The sequence below is a fragment of the Chiloscyllium punctatum genome, chromosome 42 (genome assembly GCF_047496795.1).
Source record: "Chiloscyllium punctatum isolate Juve2018m chromosome 42, sChiPun1.3, whole genome shotgun sequence".
NCBI lineage: Eukaryota > Metazoa > Chordata > Chondrichthyes > Orectolobiformes > Hemiscylliidae > Chiloscyllium > Chiloscyllium punctatum.
The window spans coordinates 51,971,841-51,989,255 of record NC_092780.1 but is presented as its reverse complement, the minus strand read 5'-3'; the positions used below and the strand labels follow the sequence as shown (position 1 = coordinate 51,989,255).

The window sequence follows — 17,415 nt, the reverse complement described above, 5'->3', positions numbered from 1 at the left end:
TCTCCATTTGGACCTGGAGCTCTTTAGCTGAGATATTTTGAGACGCTGCAACAAGTATAAAGTTTTGAAGAAATTAATTAGTTGCATCATATCTCCCTTTCTTTGCTTCCATACTCCAGCCTCATTAGCTTGTCCTGCCAACAGGCAATGAGGGTTTTGAGCTAATGAATCTTGAACCAGTTTTATAAAACTAGCTGTCAATCGCTTGAAATACTTACTCAATTCTTCAGGTTAATAATGATGATTTTGTTGGATGTAGATGTACGCTTAAAATGACTGCATAGGATTTTTCTGACTATTTGCAGATCACCTGCAGTCCAAAGTACAAGGTAGATGAAAAACTGTACACTCCAAAATCCATCATGAAAAAAGTAAGTTTGTGTGAGAGGTAATTTCGGTTTAAACTTTAAGATGTGCCTGGACCACAGACTGATCCATAATAAAAGACAAAACTTTTGTTTCTTTTCTAGAACATTTTATATACTCAAAAGTAGAATAGTTTAAATTGTGCATATTGCTGACAATTTGTAAGCAGAGTGACGTCTTTTCTAAAACATTAGACTTTTTGTTTTTTTTCTAAAAACATTTTGTATACTCAAAAGTAGAATAGTTTAAATTGTGCAGAATGCTGACAATTTGTGAGCAGAGTAAAACAAGCAGGCCCTTGATTGATGAAACCATAAACACAGACAGGGGAGGAGGAGTCCTTGACTGATAGAGGCTGCAAGACAGGGAAACGACTCGGGAGACATCTGCTACAGATTGATACAGAGACATCTGCTACAGCACAGAGAAGAATAAGTCTTTGACTGATAAGACTACAGGGAGAGAAAAATAACACCTCTAGGGTCTGGAGACATTTGTTGCAGACTTTGTGATAAGGATGCAAGTTGGAGAATAATGATGTTCTTAAGAATGTGAACCTCATGGCTCATTAAGAGCCAGGAAGGGGAGGGTCTGGAGACATTTGTTGCAGACTTTGTGATAAGGATGCAAGTTGGAGAATAATGATGTTCTTAAGAATGTGAACCTCATGGCTCATTAAGAGCCAGGAAGGGGAGGGTCTGGAGACATTTGTTGCAGACTTTGTGATAAGGATACAAGTTGGAGAATAATGATGTTTTTAAGAATGTGAACCTCATGGCTCGTTAGAACCAAGGAGGGGAGGGACTTGTACTGTATATAATGAGAAACTTTGTAAGCCTCAGCGCGCCTTTTACTCAGAAGGGTGCCCGACTCTGCAGACTTGCTAATAAAACTTTGTTTTCCTGAATTTGTCTAGAGCGATTATTAAGAAGCGATTTTCGTTTCTAACAGTTTGAAAACAATATGTGATTAATGTTTTGCTTCATTCAGAGTACACAAAATAGAAAGTAAATCACTTTCTCTGGACTTTTCAGGAAACATCACACAGCAGCACAGGCAAGAGCATTTGCATTACTATCTCTCTGTTACCTGCATGAGAATTAGGGATTCAGAATTTTGTTTCAAAAATATTGTACCAGGAGAGAACATCGAAGACACTTCTTTGTAAGTTTGCTTGCATTTTGTTATTGAAGTTTCTAAACTCTGAATATGAATACATTCAAGAACTTGCTATCCCATTTCTGTCTCTAATCGTTATCAACAGCAACAAAGGCTTTGAAGAACAAATTAATAATTTATTGCTAAACATCACACAACACCAGGTTATAGTCCAACAGGTTTAATTGGAAGCACGCTAGATTTCGCAGTGTCGCACCTTCATCAAGTGATAGTGCAGGGCTCAATCCTAACACTCCGAATTTATAGCAAAAATTTACAATGTGATGTAACTGAATCATGAACATTTATTGCAGTCACCCATCTGGAGTGTGGCCAGTTTCACTCAAACGGCTGAATGCAAGCTGCAGTCCTGAATCCCGAATCTTCAGTCTTCCAAACAGCTGGCACAAAATTGTGGGATGGAGGTAAATGCTCATTTAAATAACTTCATTTATCTTTTATCATCAATTGCAGGCATAGTAAGTGTAACAATCCAAACTGCAATGGAAATGAAACCTATAGTTGTCAGGAACAACTGAAGAAACTGAAGTGTCAGTTTGACCCAAAGTGCAATTTAACTCCTGAATAATATTGTATTTGGAATAAAGGCTATTGCTGGAGAACTAGCAATTCTTGTGAAGTTATGTAGGTATTTCCTTCTGTATACATGCAAGAACAATGTCAAGTACGCTGTTCCAGGCCACAGTTAGCACATTGTGGAAACTGCTGGGCTCTGCCTCCCAAGTGTGTATTTTTCCGAGAAGTTAGATTGTGGTGTATTTTTTTAAAAAGTCTTTTGCAGTAATAATGTTGTGAATTGTGGTGGAGTCCTGCTGCTTGGACTGAGAGCTGGAGCCAGCGCTGCTGTGGTGGATGGCACCACCAAGGGCAGCATGCTGCTGATGTGGCCTGACCAAGAAGATATTGCTGGGTCACTATCCCAAGAATGAAATGGCCCAATCTAAAGAGGTGATGGTGAAATCGGAACGATAGCAGAGTGGCAAACCTTTCTGTGCCACTATTAATGTTTGCAATTGCTGAGCCAATACCCATTGATGAGGAAAAGTCAATCCTGTATTAGAACCAGTATCCAAAGCTCTTCACTGGAGAAATTGGACACTTAGTTGTCCTTCTATAATTGCCCTAAGCTCTTTATTTGAGACTTTTATAGACTATGCAATGCATGTAAAGTATTGAAGGAATAAGTTTGTCACATCCTTCATTTCCATGTTCCAGCCTGACTGTCAGGAGCTTGAAATCCTGACACTCATATTCAAGTTTCGAAAAATGTTTTTGTTCTGAACGTAAGTGTTTGCTTCAATTGACTTAATGGCACTTGATGACCATTTGCAGCTCTGAAAACGTCAACTGCTGAAAGTGAAAGGGAGCTGATGATTCTGGTTCTCCAGAAATTAAGAAGGTCATTGAAAAATAAACTGAATACACCATGTGACTGTCTACTAACAGCTAGCAGATCTGGCTGCATCTGTGGAGTGAAAACAGAGTTAATGTTTTTAGTTGAATGACTCCTGTTCAGAACTTCAGACCTCTCTGAAGAAGGGCCACTTGACTCAATGTGAACTCTGCTTTCTGTCCATAGATGCTGCAAAATATGTTGAGTTTATCCAGCAACTTCTGTATTTCTTTCAGATTGTCAACTTCCACAGTTTGTCCTTTTACATTAAAGAAATTATTGACTGGCATATAATCTTTGCTGTATCGTCAGTCTTGTAAAAAGACATTTTAGGTGGAAGCTTGCAGTTAATGCTGCAGACCTCATGCTGGGACTGAAACCTGGAGGCTTTGGCGTATGCCAAGGATGGTATGTTGCCAGCAGTGACCAATGAAGAGATTCTTCATTGATAAAGGGCTTTTCCTGCTCCTCAGATACTGCCTGAACTGCTGTGCTTTTCCAGCACCACTCTAATCTAAAATGAAGAGGGTTATTCATCAGTTGACGGTGCTGCTTAATTTCAAGAGCTGCTACTCCAGTAAGAGGGAGGACAGATCAGCACATGTCTGAGCCCTACTATTCAAACTGATCATCACTGAGCCTGTAAAGCTGGGCACAATCAGGGAAATGAGGGAGGCAGGCTTGAGAGCTCATGGAGCGTTAAGATGTCAAAGAGAACTATGAGGTCTATGTCAGCATGGCTTAGCAATGGGAAGGTGGCAGACTCCCTCCCTGTCACTTTCTGAATCCTACCACCTCCCAGTTAAAAGCCAGTGAAGAATTGAGCAGGCATTAAACACAAAGTCTTTCAATAATCATTTCTAGCCCTTCAATGTTCAGGCCTTCAGTTGTTCACTTCCAAGCACTGGACTGTGCAATGAGGCTAAACATATTGAAAACACATTGACTACTTAACTCGCTGCTTCCCAATACTAATACATCAGCTACCTCTCCTCACCCCATCCCTTCAAAAAGAACAGACCGTGGTGTCCTGCAAACCTCTGTAAAAGTTGAAAAAAAGCCAACATATATTGCAGTCATAGCTTTTGAAAGTGGCCTTTTTTTTAACAGAATGTAATGTGAAAAGGAATTTCTGGAGAGCAGGAATTTCTGTAAGATTTCTGGAGGAACTTCCTCTTGACAACATCTCTCGGTGCTATAGCAAACACCACCATTCCAGACTACAGCCCCTCCCAATATTTGCATTATTCCTGGTGATAACAGTGATTCCACTTTATTTTTAAAAAATGCTGTATCAGCTCAATAGAGCCTTTTGATCTTCAGGGTTTACTTTCAAATGTTTGCGAATCATTTATAGGTGTAAGTCCTTTGTTTAATGTGTGCTTCATGATGACTTGTGGCTGGGGACATTTTGACAGACGAGATTGTCAGGAGGATGGGAATCAAAGTTTGCCAGAAATGAGGAAGCAAGTTTGAATTTGATCTGATTTTGATGTGGTTTAATTATGCTCCATTTGGAATACAACAATGTGAAAAGGGAATGTTGGAGAACCATTGATTCCTTCAAAATGTTTTGTGCAGTGCGACGGATGTCAGTTCAGACAACAGCAGCTCCATTAAAGAGGCTGCTAGACTGCCTCCGGGGTAATTTAATATTTGAGACAGAATTGTCTTAAATAGTAGTACCACCACCCTAAATGCTGAGATAGGAAATTGCTTGCTGATCAATACTGAGGTCTATTTCTGGACATTGGAGCCATAGTGAAAATACTGCAAATGGGTTCCTCTCCTACACCCCACCTCATCGCCTCGCTTTATTTCTCTTTCCTGCTCATCCTAACTCCCCCAACCCTCCCCTATTCTACACTCCCTCCAAAATCATTGCCATGGTCTCCAGAGTTTGGTGACATTTGATGAAATATGGCTGCGTATTTGAAGAAATATGGCTATGGATTGGGACCAGCTTCTGGTCTCCTCGCCTTGGTCTATCTCCCATACAGCATCGCCATTGAATGCTTCGCACTTTTTATAATTTAAGTTAGCCAGAGGCCATGTGTATCCACAGAGTCAGGCACTTTCCCTAGTAATAGTTATTTGTTTGAATCAAGCTTATAAAGTGCTTTCATGGTGAATTCAATACAGGCAGCATCACATCCACACCGTTTCACTGATATCATCAATTAATAGAAACCTAAATCCTGGGGTCATTACACTGCTCTGGGTCAGAGATCTGTAATTATTCCTGGGTTTATTATGGTCAGATCTTTCAGTAAACTCTGAATGGACGAAGGAGCAGGAAAGGAAAAGGAATAAAATTTTCTTTTCAACAAAACAGCCAATACTGACTAATATGACATGGACCTTCAGTAAATTTGAATAAGGAGTAATTACAATGTTCAGATTCTGAATCAAACATTGAGTTACTAATTGTGCTTCTAAGGGTTTAATTAGCAATAGTGTATAAAGAGGTTGAGTTTCTTTTTCCGAGATAAGGAAGTTAAACTTAGATCCTTGCATTTGGGATGTTTTCCCTCTGAACCATTGCAGACAAGTCTTTATTTGACCTCTTTACTCCCCACTCACCAGCTCCTGCCCTCACAGCCAAAACTCTTGATGTTGATAAGAAGTGCCAAATATTAACTTTGTGATCATGCACATATTTAAAATGATTTAACTGGTACTTTGTGACTAGTTGCAGCTGTGAAAGTGTTGACACCTCACACTATGAATTAGGTGGAAAGCTAAGTTTGTCAGAAACTAAGTAAACAAATTTGCAAATAAGTTTGGTCTAATGTCAGATTAAATCTGCTATGTTAGGGAATCCAATAATGTGAAAGGGAAGTGCTGGCAGTTGTTGTAAGATTATGTCAGGATTGCCTCATGAAGGCATCCCATGGCAGTGTGGTGAACACCAACACAGATGAGAACAATCACAGAAAACAACTGCTTGACTGGTCCAGAAATGCTTGGCTTATTTTAAAAGACCAATCTTGAATCAGCATAAAACATTCAAAGTTTTTCAATGGTCGGTTGAATTTTGCTTGTCTTTCAGTATGAAGGTCTTGCATCGCCCAGAAATGGCTATCAACAATGGTGACATACGACTGAAATGATTTTCTCTTCTTTTCATTCTGTACTGTGTCTTCCACACTCCAACTCCAGCATTCCCTTATTGTGGTGTACTGTAGACATCCTGTGGAAGTTAAAAGAACCCCATGCCAACATGACCACGATGGTTCATGATACATCTTGAAAACAAATAAAGACCCAGCAACATTTTCCAGATCATAGAATGGCATTGTCAATACACTCCAGGGGGATGGGTGGTGAAGGCAGCAATGACTAGTTACATTAGCAAGATTACAAGACTGGGATACAAGGTATACTGCTCTGTCATTACCCCCTCATTAACATCACCATTACAAGGCTAAAATTGGGAGCATTGGAATCTTCACTGCTCACCTGGTAATTGCAACAATAGTCAAGAAGTTCAATATGATCAAAGAGAGAGCAGTTTGATTGACTGGCAAAAGAACTAAAGTACCTAATTGCCGCTCCCTTCACCATCACTGGGCTACGATGTTGGGCTACCTAGCACTTACACTCTGCGGAATGAACTACAATAACTCATTAGACTTACACTGAAAGGACCTTTCCAGCCTATAATCACAATTTCTGAAGAGAACAACGATCAGCTAAAGGTCTGTTACACCTGATTCGGACTTTGCATGGATATCTCTGTTCTTTTATTATCACTATGGCAAATAATGTGATTTATTAAAATTGCAAAGTCATTGACTAAATTAAGAAAACTAGTCCACCAGGCTTGGAATATTGAATCTCAAGTCTGCGATTTGTTTTGTTAAATTGCTTTGGACTTAATTCTGGATAAGTTTATTGATGTTAAATGACTTAATTTGTGCTCTTTGATGAATGGCAGTTCTGGAAACATTGTCAGTGCAAACAGTGAGGAAAATGGGAGTGCAGGTTCTCCTGGATGAAGTGAAGTAATTGCAAAGTATGTTTAGTCACATGCACGACTAGGTTAGTCATTATATCAGAATATGGCAAACCATTACAAAATAACTGGTGAGCTGGTAGTTTGTGCAATGTTATACAATGATCAATGGTAACAACTCGGAGGCAATGATCTGATCAGCTCTCAAAGAGGAACTTGCCTATGTTCACTCCCAAGTCCTTTTACTATGTGATACTGCAAAACCTCTCCTTATGAAAATTGTAGATTCTTTTGAAGACCTCAGTTGAAGCTGCCTCCATCACTACTCTATGAGGCAGAACATTCCAGTTTCCAATCAATGTTGTTTTTAAAAAAAACAGTTTTCCTTGTAACCGTTGATTTCTTTTTTTTTGCTGATCATCTTAAATCAGTGTCCTTTTCTTCTCAAGCCTTTTTAAAATATAATCCGCACAGTATGGAAACAGGCCACGTGGCCCAACAAATCCACACCAACTCTCCAAAGAGTAACCAATCCAAATGCATTCTGTTACCCTTTTACTCTACTCTATCCAAATCCCTCATGATTTTGAACATGTGTAAAATGAATTCTTCATCTTCGGTTCTCCATAAAGAACAGTCCGAGCTTCTTCAAACTATCCACATAGTTCTCCAGTTGCTCATCTCTGGTACCATTTTTGCGTTCCTTTTGTGCACCTTCTCAAATCCCTTCCTGAAGCGTGCTGCATAAATACTAGACATGAGGGAAAAGCAGGACTGTTTATAACCATTTGTCATAATTCCTTTATTTTGCATGCCACGGTCCGATTTATAATGTTCAGAATCATAATGATAACTTCAATCTGCACTGCCAACTTCATAATTTGTGTGCATACACACAATATGTATAAAATGCATTCAATATTAGACTGGGATCATTTAAGGAAGCATTGATCATTGTATCGAAAGATTTCAGCTTGTGTATAAAATGAACAAGGAACAATCCAGAATAATTCTGAGTTGGAGGAGGGCTGAGTTCAATGGGGCAAGAGGGCATTTGAGCACAAATCTGGGCAACGTTCAGCTTCAGCTGTACAGTACAGCTTAACATTTCCACAAGCAGGAAATGGTGGCAAAAACAAAACTCTTATTCTCTGTATGATGTTGCAAAGGATATGGATTATTGTTAACCCCAGTGAGAACTGTGCTGAATATAGATTAGGGAGGGTGGTAAAAAGGAGGGCGGTGACTTTGCTAAATAGAAATGTATAACGGCTGCAGAAAGGCAGTTCGAGGGGGATCTGCCTTTGGAGGTAGTATGGGCTGAAGTCAGAAATAGGAAAGGAGCAGTCACCTTGTTGGGTGTTTACTATAGGCCCCCCAATAGCAGCAGAGATGTGGAGAAACAGATTGGGAAACAGATTTGGAAAGGTGCAGAAGCCACAGGGTAGTAGTCATGGGCGATTTCAACTTCCCAAATATTGATTGGAAGCTCTTTAGATCAAGTAGATTGGACGGGGCAGTGTTTGTGCAGTGTGTCCAGGAAGCTTTTCTAACTCAGTATGTAGATTGTCCGACCAGAGGGGAGGCCATATTGGATTTGGTACTTGGTAACGAACCAGGACAGGTGATGGACTTGTTAGTGGGTGAGCATTTTGGTGATGGTGACCACAATTCTGTGACTTTCACCTTGGTTATGGAGAGAGATAGGTAAGTGCAACAGGGTAGGTTTTACAATTGGGGGAAGGATAAATACGATGCTGCAAGACAGGATCTGAGGAGCATAAGTTGGGTGCATAGGCTGTCAGGGAAGGACGTCGTTGAAATGTGGAACTTTTTCAAGGAACAGATACGGCATGTCATTGATATGTATGTACCTGTCAGGCAGGAAAGAGATGGTCGTGTGAGGGAGCCTTGGTTGATGAGGGAGGTTGAATGTCTTGTAAAGAGAAAGAAGGAGACTTACATAAGGTTGAGGAAACAAGGTTCAGACAGAGCGTTGGAGGGATACAGGATAGCCAGGAGGGAGCTGAAGAAAGGGATTAGGAGAGCTAAGAGAGGGCATGAAAAATCTTTGGCGGGTAGGATCAAGGATAACCCCAAGGCATTTTATGCGTATGTGAGAAACATGAGAATGACGAGAACAAGGGTAGATCCAATCAAGGACAGTAGTGGGAGACTGTGTATTGAGTTGGAAGAGATAGGAGATGTCTTGAATGAGTACTTTTCTTCAGTATTTACAAATGAGAGGGACCGTTTTGTTGAAGAGGAGAGTATGAAACAGACTGGTAAGGTAGAGGAGATACTTGTGAGGAAGGGCATTTTGAAAAACTTGAGGATAGACATGTCCCCCGGGCCTGACGGGATATATCCTAGGATTATGTGGGAAGCAAGAGAAGAAATTGCAGAGCTGTTAGCAATGATCATTTCGTCATCACTGTCAATGGGGGTGGTACCGGGGACTGGAGAGTAGCGAATGTTGTGCCCCTGTTCAAAAAAGGGAATAGGGATAACCCCGGGAATTACAGGCCAGTTAGTCTTACTTCGGTGGTAGGCAAAGTAATGGAAAGGGTACCGAGGGATCGGATTTATGAGTATCTGAAAAGACACTGCTTGATTAGGGACAGCCAGCACGGATTTGTGAAGGGTAGGTCTTGCCTTACAAGTCTTAGTGAATTCTTTGAGGAGGTGACCAAGCATGTGGATGAGGGTAGAGCAGTGGATGTAGTGTACATGGATTTTAGTAAGGCATTTGATAAGGCTCCCCATGGTAGGCTTATGTGGAAAGTCAGGAGGCATGGGATAGTGGGAAATTTGGCCAGTTGGATAGAGAACTGGCTAACCGGTCAAAGTCAGAGAGTGGTGGTAGATGGTAAATATTCAGCCTGGAGCCCAGTTACAAGTGGAGTTCCGCAGGGATCAGTTCTGGGTCCTCTGCTGTTTGTAATATTTATTTATTAATGACTTGGAAGAGGGAGTCGAAGGGTGGGTCAGTAAATTTGCAGACAATAAGAAGATTGGTGGAGTTGTGGATAGTGAGGAGGGCTGTTGTAAGCTGCAAGTGACTTAGATATGATGCAGAGCTGGGCTGAGGTGTGGCAGATGGAGGTCAACCCTGTCAAGTGTGAGGTTGTCCACTTTGAAAGGACAAATAAGAATGCGGAATACAGGGTTAACGGAGGAGCAGAGGGATCTTGGGGTCTATGTTCATAGCTCTTTGAAAGTTGCCATTCAGGTGGATAGAGCTTGTAAGAAGGCCTATGGTGTATTAGCGTTCATTAGCAGAGGGATTGAATTCAAGAGTCGTGAGGTGATGTTGCAACTGTACAGGACCTTGGAAAGGCCACATTTGGAGTACTGTGTGCAGTTCTGGTTGCCTCATTTTAGGAAAGATGTGGAAGCTTTGGAGAGGGTGCAGAGGAGATTTACCAGGATGTTGCCTGGAATGGAGAATAGTTTGTACTGGATAGGTTGAGAGTGCTAGGCCTTTTCTCATTGGAACGGCGAAGCATGAGGGTGAATTGATAGCGGTTTATAAGATGATCATGGGAATAGATAGAGTAGACAGTCAGAGACTTTTTCCCTGAGTACAACAGAGTGTTACAAGGGGACATAAATTTAAGGTGAAGGGTGGAAGGTATAGGGGGGATGTCAGGGGTAGGTTCTTTACCCAGAGAGTGGTGGGGGCATGGAATGCGCTGCCTGTGGGAGTGGCAGAGTCAGATTCATTGGCGACCTTTTAAGTGGCAATTGGATATGTACATGGATAGGTGCTGAAGCTAGGACAAATGTTCGGCACAACATCGTGGGCCGAAGGGCCTGTTCTGTGCCATATTGTTCTATGTTTTATGTTCTATGGTCTATAGATAGTTCAGAGGGGAATTAAAGAGTAAGGGAGACTGGCAGCTAACTTTAAAAGGGAATCCAAAGTCATGATTAGTCACAAACAGTGAAAGGGGAGCAAAAGAATGAGTGGGGCCAATTCTCATGAATCCCCTGTTTAAACTTCATAGGGGCAGGGGTCTGGCTGAGGTATTATAAAGAGGAAGTTGATGTCCAGTTCATGGTGAAACAAAATGTAGTTGAGACTTGGATGAGATGAAGTTTGACAGAATTTTAGAAAGGCTAAAATAAAACAAAATTGCAGATGCTGGAATCAGCAGGTCTGGCAGCATCTGCGGCGGGTAAGCAGAGTTAATGTTTTTGAGTCCTGTGACCTATTGAGCTTCTCCAGCAATTTCTGTTTCAATTAGAAAGGCTGATTGTCATTGAGTGTTGGTAACTGACAACAACTGAATTGGAGACACCTGAGGATACAGAGAAAAGGAACATTGAAGCTGCAGTGATAATATCCACAACAACCAAATCCTGTTCAAATAGAGGCATGGAATCAGAGACTGGAGAATCACAACATTTAAAATACTTTTGTTCAAAATTGTCTGGATAAATCCAGCAAACAGATTCATCTTAGTGGTGGGAAAGCTTCTAATGAACTGTAATCTCAGCCTCAAGCAACAATATTGGGAGATCATATGGACTAACTTTATATGCTGACTCAATATCTAATGTCTAACCTGTTTACCTAAATCATCTGATGAAGGCGTATAATTCTGAATCTTCAGTTTTCTTGGGTATTTAAGCCAGTTTAGAAACGTAGGAAATAGGAGCAGGAGGAGGCCATGTAATCCTTCGAGCCTGCCCTGTCATTCACCACGATCAAGGCTGATTGTCCAACTCAATAGCCTAATCATGCTTTCTCCCCATAACATTTGATCCCATTTTCCCCAAGGGCTATATCAAACTGCCTCTTTAATTGTAGTTGAAAGTGCTTGCTTGAAGTATCTTAATTTGTCCTTCCAGTCAATTGAAACAAACATGGAGTCCAAACTCTGTCCAAGTTCTGAGGAAGTTGACAATTTAAGTTCACGAGAAAAGAAAGTGATAGTCAAAAAGTAAGTTTGATCCAATGTACAACCATGTTATGCTTCAGCATGTGTTCAGTCTCTTTCTGAACCTGTGCCAACCTTCAAAGGTTAGGTCTATAGGATGTTGCTTGATTGGAACAGCATTTCCTCAATCAATATAATGTGTAGTGAGATTAGTAATTCCCAGGTTCTTTCCACATATCTCCCCATGTGATTATACTAACTCTTTCTGGTCATTTCGATTTTCATCGCCAGTAACACATTCTCTTTTGTTTTCCTATCAAAATAGCTTTTGAACCAAACACATCTCTTCAAGCCACAGAATGGTCACAGAAATAGGTGGAACAGTAAGCCATTCAGCCCCTTAAGCATGCGCTGCTGTTCAAAATGATTTTGGCTGATTATCTAACTCAGTACCCTGTTCCATCATTCTTTCTATAAGCTTTGATCCCTTTAGCCAGAAAAAAACCTATTATGTTTTGGACTCAATCAATTTCTATGACAGTGAATTCTAAAGATTCACCACTGTCAGGGTGAAGAAAGGTTTCCTCATCTCAGTCCAAAATGCCCGCGCCAGTATCCTTAGACCATGAGCTCTGGTTCTGGACTCCCCAGCCGTGGACGACATCCTTCCTGGTTATCTAATTCTGGGCATAAACACTGGCTTGTGCTGCATCTTGTGATCTTAGCCTGGGTCAATATGGGGAGGGTTGTTCTCAGTATTGCCACACTTTGACAGTGCAAGTTAACCTCTTGCTGGTAGCAGGCTAGAAGCAAGGTAGCCATTCGTTGCTAAAGAAAGAGACAGGACTGAGTGCTCACTGCCCATATTCAAAAGGGAAGAATGACCTATTGAGGAGAGATATTATAGGACTTTTTCGAGCTGTAACGCTGGACACTGATAGAAATTACTGACTCCCGTAGAACACACAGGGAATCAGCAAAGGTGACCCAAAGTGCTGGTTCCTAATTACACATGTTGCACTTTCCAAATGACAACAGCCCATTGGTTGAAGCGGTTTTCCTTTTTTTTGAAATTAAAATGTTCAGCGATGTATGACACGCCTCTGGAGTAGTTGGGACAGGAATTTAAGCCTACTAAGTCTAACCTAGGAACTAAAACCTACTGATCTAGGGGTAGGGAGACTATCATTCTACCATAAGTGGCCTGTTTTGCATCTCATATAGAATTGATGCAATTTCCCTTAATTGCTTCATTAAGCCCTGGGGATGTAAATAATAAGCCACTTGTCAGAGTATTGTGTGTTGCTCAGGTATCACTGAGTAGTATGCTGATCTTTGAGTCGGAGGGGTCGAGATCTACCATCGGGTTTAGAATAGACTAATTGATACTGCCACAGCAGTGCAGTCCTGAGATAATCCTGCACATCAGATGTATATGAGGCATTAAACCAAAGCCACTCTGCCCTCTAAAAGGACGCTTATTATTTTGAATTAAAGTGAGGAGATTATACCTGGTGTCCCGGCCAGTGATGATCTGGTCATCATCTCCTTCCTGCTTTTCTCATGGTACACAAACTGGAAACCACATTTCTGACATGTGACTACATGATCAAAAGTACTTCAGTTGTTGTATAGAACATCTCTGATTGAAAATTGACTTTGTCAGAACCTGCATGTATTATTACTCAACTTGGTTGTTCATGTTTAACTCTCTGCTATAAGAAAACACTCCTTCCCAACTTCCATCAAATGAGAATGAGACAGAGCTCAGTGCTGTAATACTTCACTTTGTACTAACATCTGGATCAAACTAATATACCATTTAATGCAAATATAAAATAAATTGAACCAGTTTTAAAGGATTAAAGCAAATTATATTTTTCACCAAAGGAGTGTATTGAAATATTTCAATCCTTCTCATTGTGTCAAGTACCAGAAAACAGTGGAGTCTGTTCCAATCTATTTAATCTTGTCTAAAGAATGGGCTGAGGAAAAGAACAGTGCATGAGGAGAGCAGTACAGTGTGGATCAGTGAGTAACAGCAGGAGAATTATTCTCCAGATTACAACAGATATGTAGTGGAATATACTAAACTGATAGAATAAGAGAAGCTCAAGTGGGATATTGTCAGCGGAATGTTTTATACACTTGTTAAAATCGGGTCAGTCAGGATCTTATTGAATGGTGGAGCAGGCTCGAAAGGCCAAGTGACCTATTCTCATTTATTGTTCATACCGCGAAACAATTTTGCTAATTACTCGAGCGGAGGTATTAAACACACATTTTAAACTGTTACATGGGCACATGCTGATATTTCCGTCTATGATTCCCTGGGTTTGATAACATGTAGTTGTCAGTGGCCCCAGGGGTTCTGCACTTGTTTCAGAGATCTGGAAAGAGATGTTTAGGATACTCTGAGATTGCATAAAGATGTTATATAAATGCACAACTTTTCTACTTGCCTTCCTACAAGGCTAGAGGGGGTTTTGCTCTTCATCAAACCTGTGCATCATTTGACTTCAATCTGCTTTTCTTTGTTGCATTATTGTATGGAGTTTATTCTCTTAAGACAATAGCCTGGGTTTTGCCCAAAGTTTAAGAGGTTTTTACTCACACTGGTGAGTTTCTGTATCCCATGAGGTAGATTCATTGCAGCCAGTAATGGAAAATATAGCAGATCAAATATAATGTTGTTAATTGTTATTAGGTCATTTTACAGGGATAACTATGTGCTCTTCTATGTACCTCAGGATTTAAAAGCCTTTTCAGTGGAGCCACTGCATATTGATATCTGCCTTTAAAAACAATCTGAATCAATGGTCACATACTGGTGTAGGAACTGAGCGGGGCCCTCAACAGAATGAGCAACTCTTCAACTACTGCAAACCAATGTGGGCTAGATTTTCCAACTGTCATTATCACAAGGGTGCTTTTGGTGCCACATTCACTATTCAGAATAACAATTAGTTTTTCTGCTTGTGCAGAATTTATCTCTATTACTTTAAATAATAGTATGCTGCGTGTATGTGCATGTGGTTTGTTTCTATTTATTTCTGTTCCTCCAATGGCTTTGGAATTACTGCTGTATAGGATCAAAGGCAAAGTAATGTCTCCACAAGGACATTGTTGCTGGTTTTCCTCTGAGACCAGTGCAGAACTTTACCAGTTCATTGTAGGCCTGATACATTATGGTTAAGTTTCACCTCTGCCAGCTGGTACAACATGGAAATTTGAGTATTGATGAAAATAAAGTTTTTTTAAAATTTCAGTCTTTAGTATTGTACTTATCAGGACACTCTCAAGAATACCAATGGGAAGGGAGAAAGCATTTAATTTGTCTGGGTAATGAGTGCTGATTGGTAAAGGCATGGAGAGTGGACCAGGTGATGATTGGTAGTTAACTGCCAATGCTTGTTGTGATTTGACTAAATTGGTGATGGTCATTCTCTGATTCATTTGACAGGGTAATATCATGACCACTCAGGCAACCTGCCAATTGAAAACTTAACAAAGTTTAGCTGTTAACTGTCCATTACCATCTGACCAGTTCATTTCCATTGGGGACATCTCGATCAATCATTGTGCACTTTCCAAAGCATCAGAACTCTTTTCTTGTCCAGTGTAAAATTTTGTTTCCCTTAATATCAAAATCCTTGCAGCTATCCTGATGTATGCAAGACAAAAAAAAAGAGCATGTCCTATTTTATAGCAATATCCAATTTCAATATTTGCAAACAACCGATTGAATATGGGAACCTTTTTTTAATGGAGTATCCCACATCCAGCTGATATGATTAAAATGGAATCTAGGTTTTGAATTTGAAATGATTTAACTCCCTGACAAGGCCACTTTGTTGATGCAGATCCTCTTTGAATATTGTATCAGGCTGGCTGTTGAAAGACAGCTTTGGAAAGTTGTCGATTTCTGTTAACTTCTATTTAATGAATTGCTGAAACGATGGAAAATGCAATCTATTGCATTTACAAAACTAAGATATCTTGTGAAATCAGGAGGTGTGCACAGTGCAAATAAACATCCCATTTAATGCTGGCCTGGACAAGACTGGTAAACTTAAACTTGTGCTTATAGAGAAAGGACTGAGATCAGTCAGAATCATTGGTGACCTTTAAGCGGCAATTGCATAGGTACATGGATGGGTGCTTAAGCTAGGACAAATGTTCGGCACAACATTGTGGGCCGAAGGGCCTGTTCAGTGCTGTATTGTTCTATGTTCTATGTTAACTGGCTCATTATCATCTAATGTATTGAGTTAAAACTTATGTCTATCTCTAAATTCTTCAAGGCCTTGATCCTGTCTCTTGGCCTGTCTCTTGTACCCTTTATATACACACTCTGTTCTTTCGTTCTCTGATTGCTTTATACCTTTTTGTCCATGAGTATGGTCAAGTCCCCTGAATTAGATGTACTTTATTGATAAACTCCCTTAGATGCCCTCTGGTACTCATTCTCACTTTGAAAGCTTGCTTAAAAGCCAGTTTCATGTTTCTAGTCATTGGCCCTAACTCTTCTGATACATGCCAACAACCTTCTCCTGTTTGGCATTCGGTGCATCCTTTTCCAGTTTGGAAGGTCAAACTCGAATGCTGAATATAGGGTTAAAGGCAGGATTCTTGGCCATGTGCAGGAACAGAGGGATCTGGGTGTTCAAGTACATAGTTCCCTCAAAGTTGCTACCCAAGTGGATAGGGTTGTTAAGAAAGCGTGTGATGTTTAGGCTTTCATTTACAGGTGACTCGAGTTTGAGAGCAGCGAGGTTTTGCTACAGCTCTACAAGTCCCTAGTGAGACTACACCTGGAATATTGTGTCCAGTTCTGGGTCGCCCTGCTATAAGAAATATATAGAGGCTTTGGAGATGGTGCAAAGAAGGTTTACCAGGATGCTACCTGGACTGGAGGGCTTGCCTTATGAAGAAAGGTTGAATAAGTTCAGACTTTTCTCTCTGGAGAGAAGGAGCAAGAGAGCAGACCTGATTGAGGTATACAAAATAATGAAAGGAATAGATAAAGTCAATAGCTAGAGAATTTTCCCCAGGGCAGGATTGACTGGTACGAGGGGGTCATAGTTTTAAGATATTCGGAGAAAGGTATAGAGGAGACGTTAGAAGTAGGTTCTTTACACAGAGAGTTGTGAATGCATGGAATGTATTGCCAGAGGTGGTGGTGGAAGCAGAGTCATTAGGGACATTTAAGTGACTGCTGGACATGCAAATGTTTAGCGTTGAATTGAGAGGTGTGTAGGTTGTTATTATATTTTACATTAGGAGAAAACCTCGGCTCACTGTCGTGGGCCAAAGGGCCTGTTCTGTGCTGTATTTATCTATGTTCTATGTTAAAGCATCTCATAAATGTGAGTATTAATATCCACTTTGGCAGATTTAATTGATTCTAATTGGAATGTATCTGCCAAACCTTTAGCAAAACTGAATCAGTAAACAGCTTCAAACTGTGCACACATCCAACATAAAACATTGCTGCTCCTCATTAACTCTTCAAATGCACTGCTCCATTCCAAATAGCGGACCACCCCGTTCCCATTCACAGAAATTTGTTTCTGACGGATGGAAGTGGTTGTTTCTGTACTTCTGCCATTTTTATTGAACTCATCTCAAGC

At 40.5% G+C, this 17,415-nt stretch overlaps 1 long non-coding RNA gene across 1 annotated transcript in view; it reads left to right on the top strand.

Moving 5' to 3' along the window:
- Positions 1-392: 392 nt before the first annotated feature.
- The window catches only part of LOC140465945 (uncharacterized), a 25,242-nt gene continuing 8,219 nt past the window's right edge, over positions 393-17,415 (top strand). Inside the window, exons 1-2 of the long non-coding RNA XR_011955191.1 lie at positions 393-1,530; positions 1,839-1,949. This is a non-coding gene — a long non-coding RNA (uncharacterized lncRNA). The remainder of the gene's footprint in view (positions 1,531-1,838; positions 1,950-17,415) is intronic.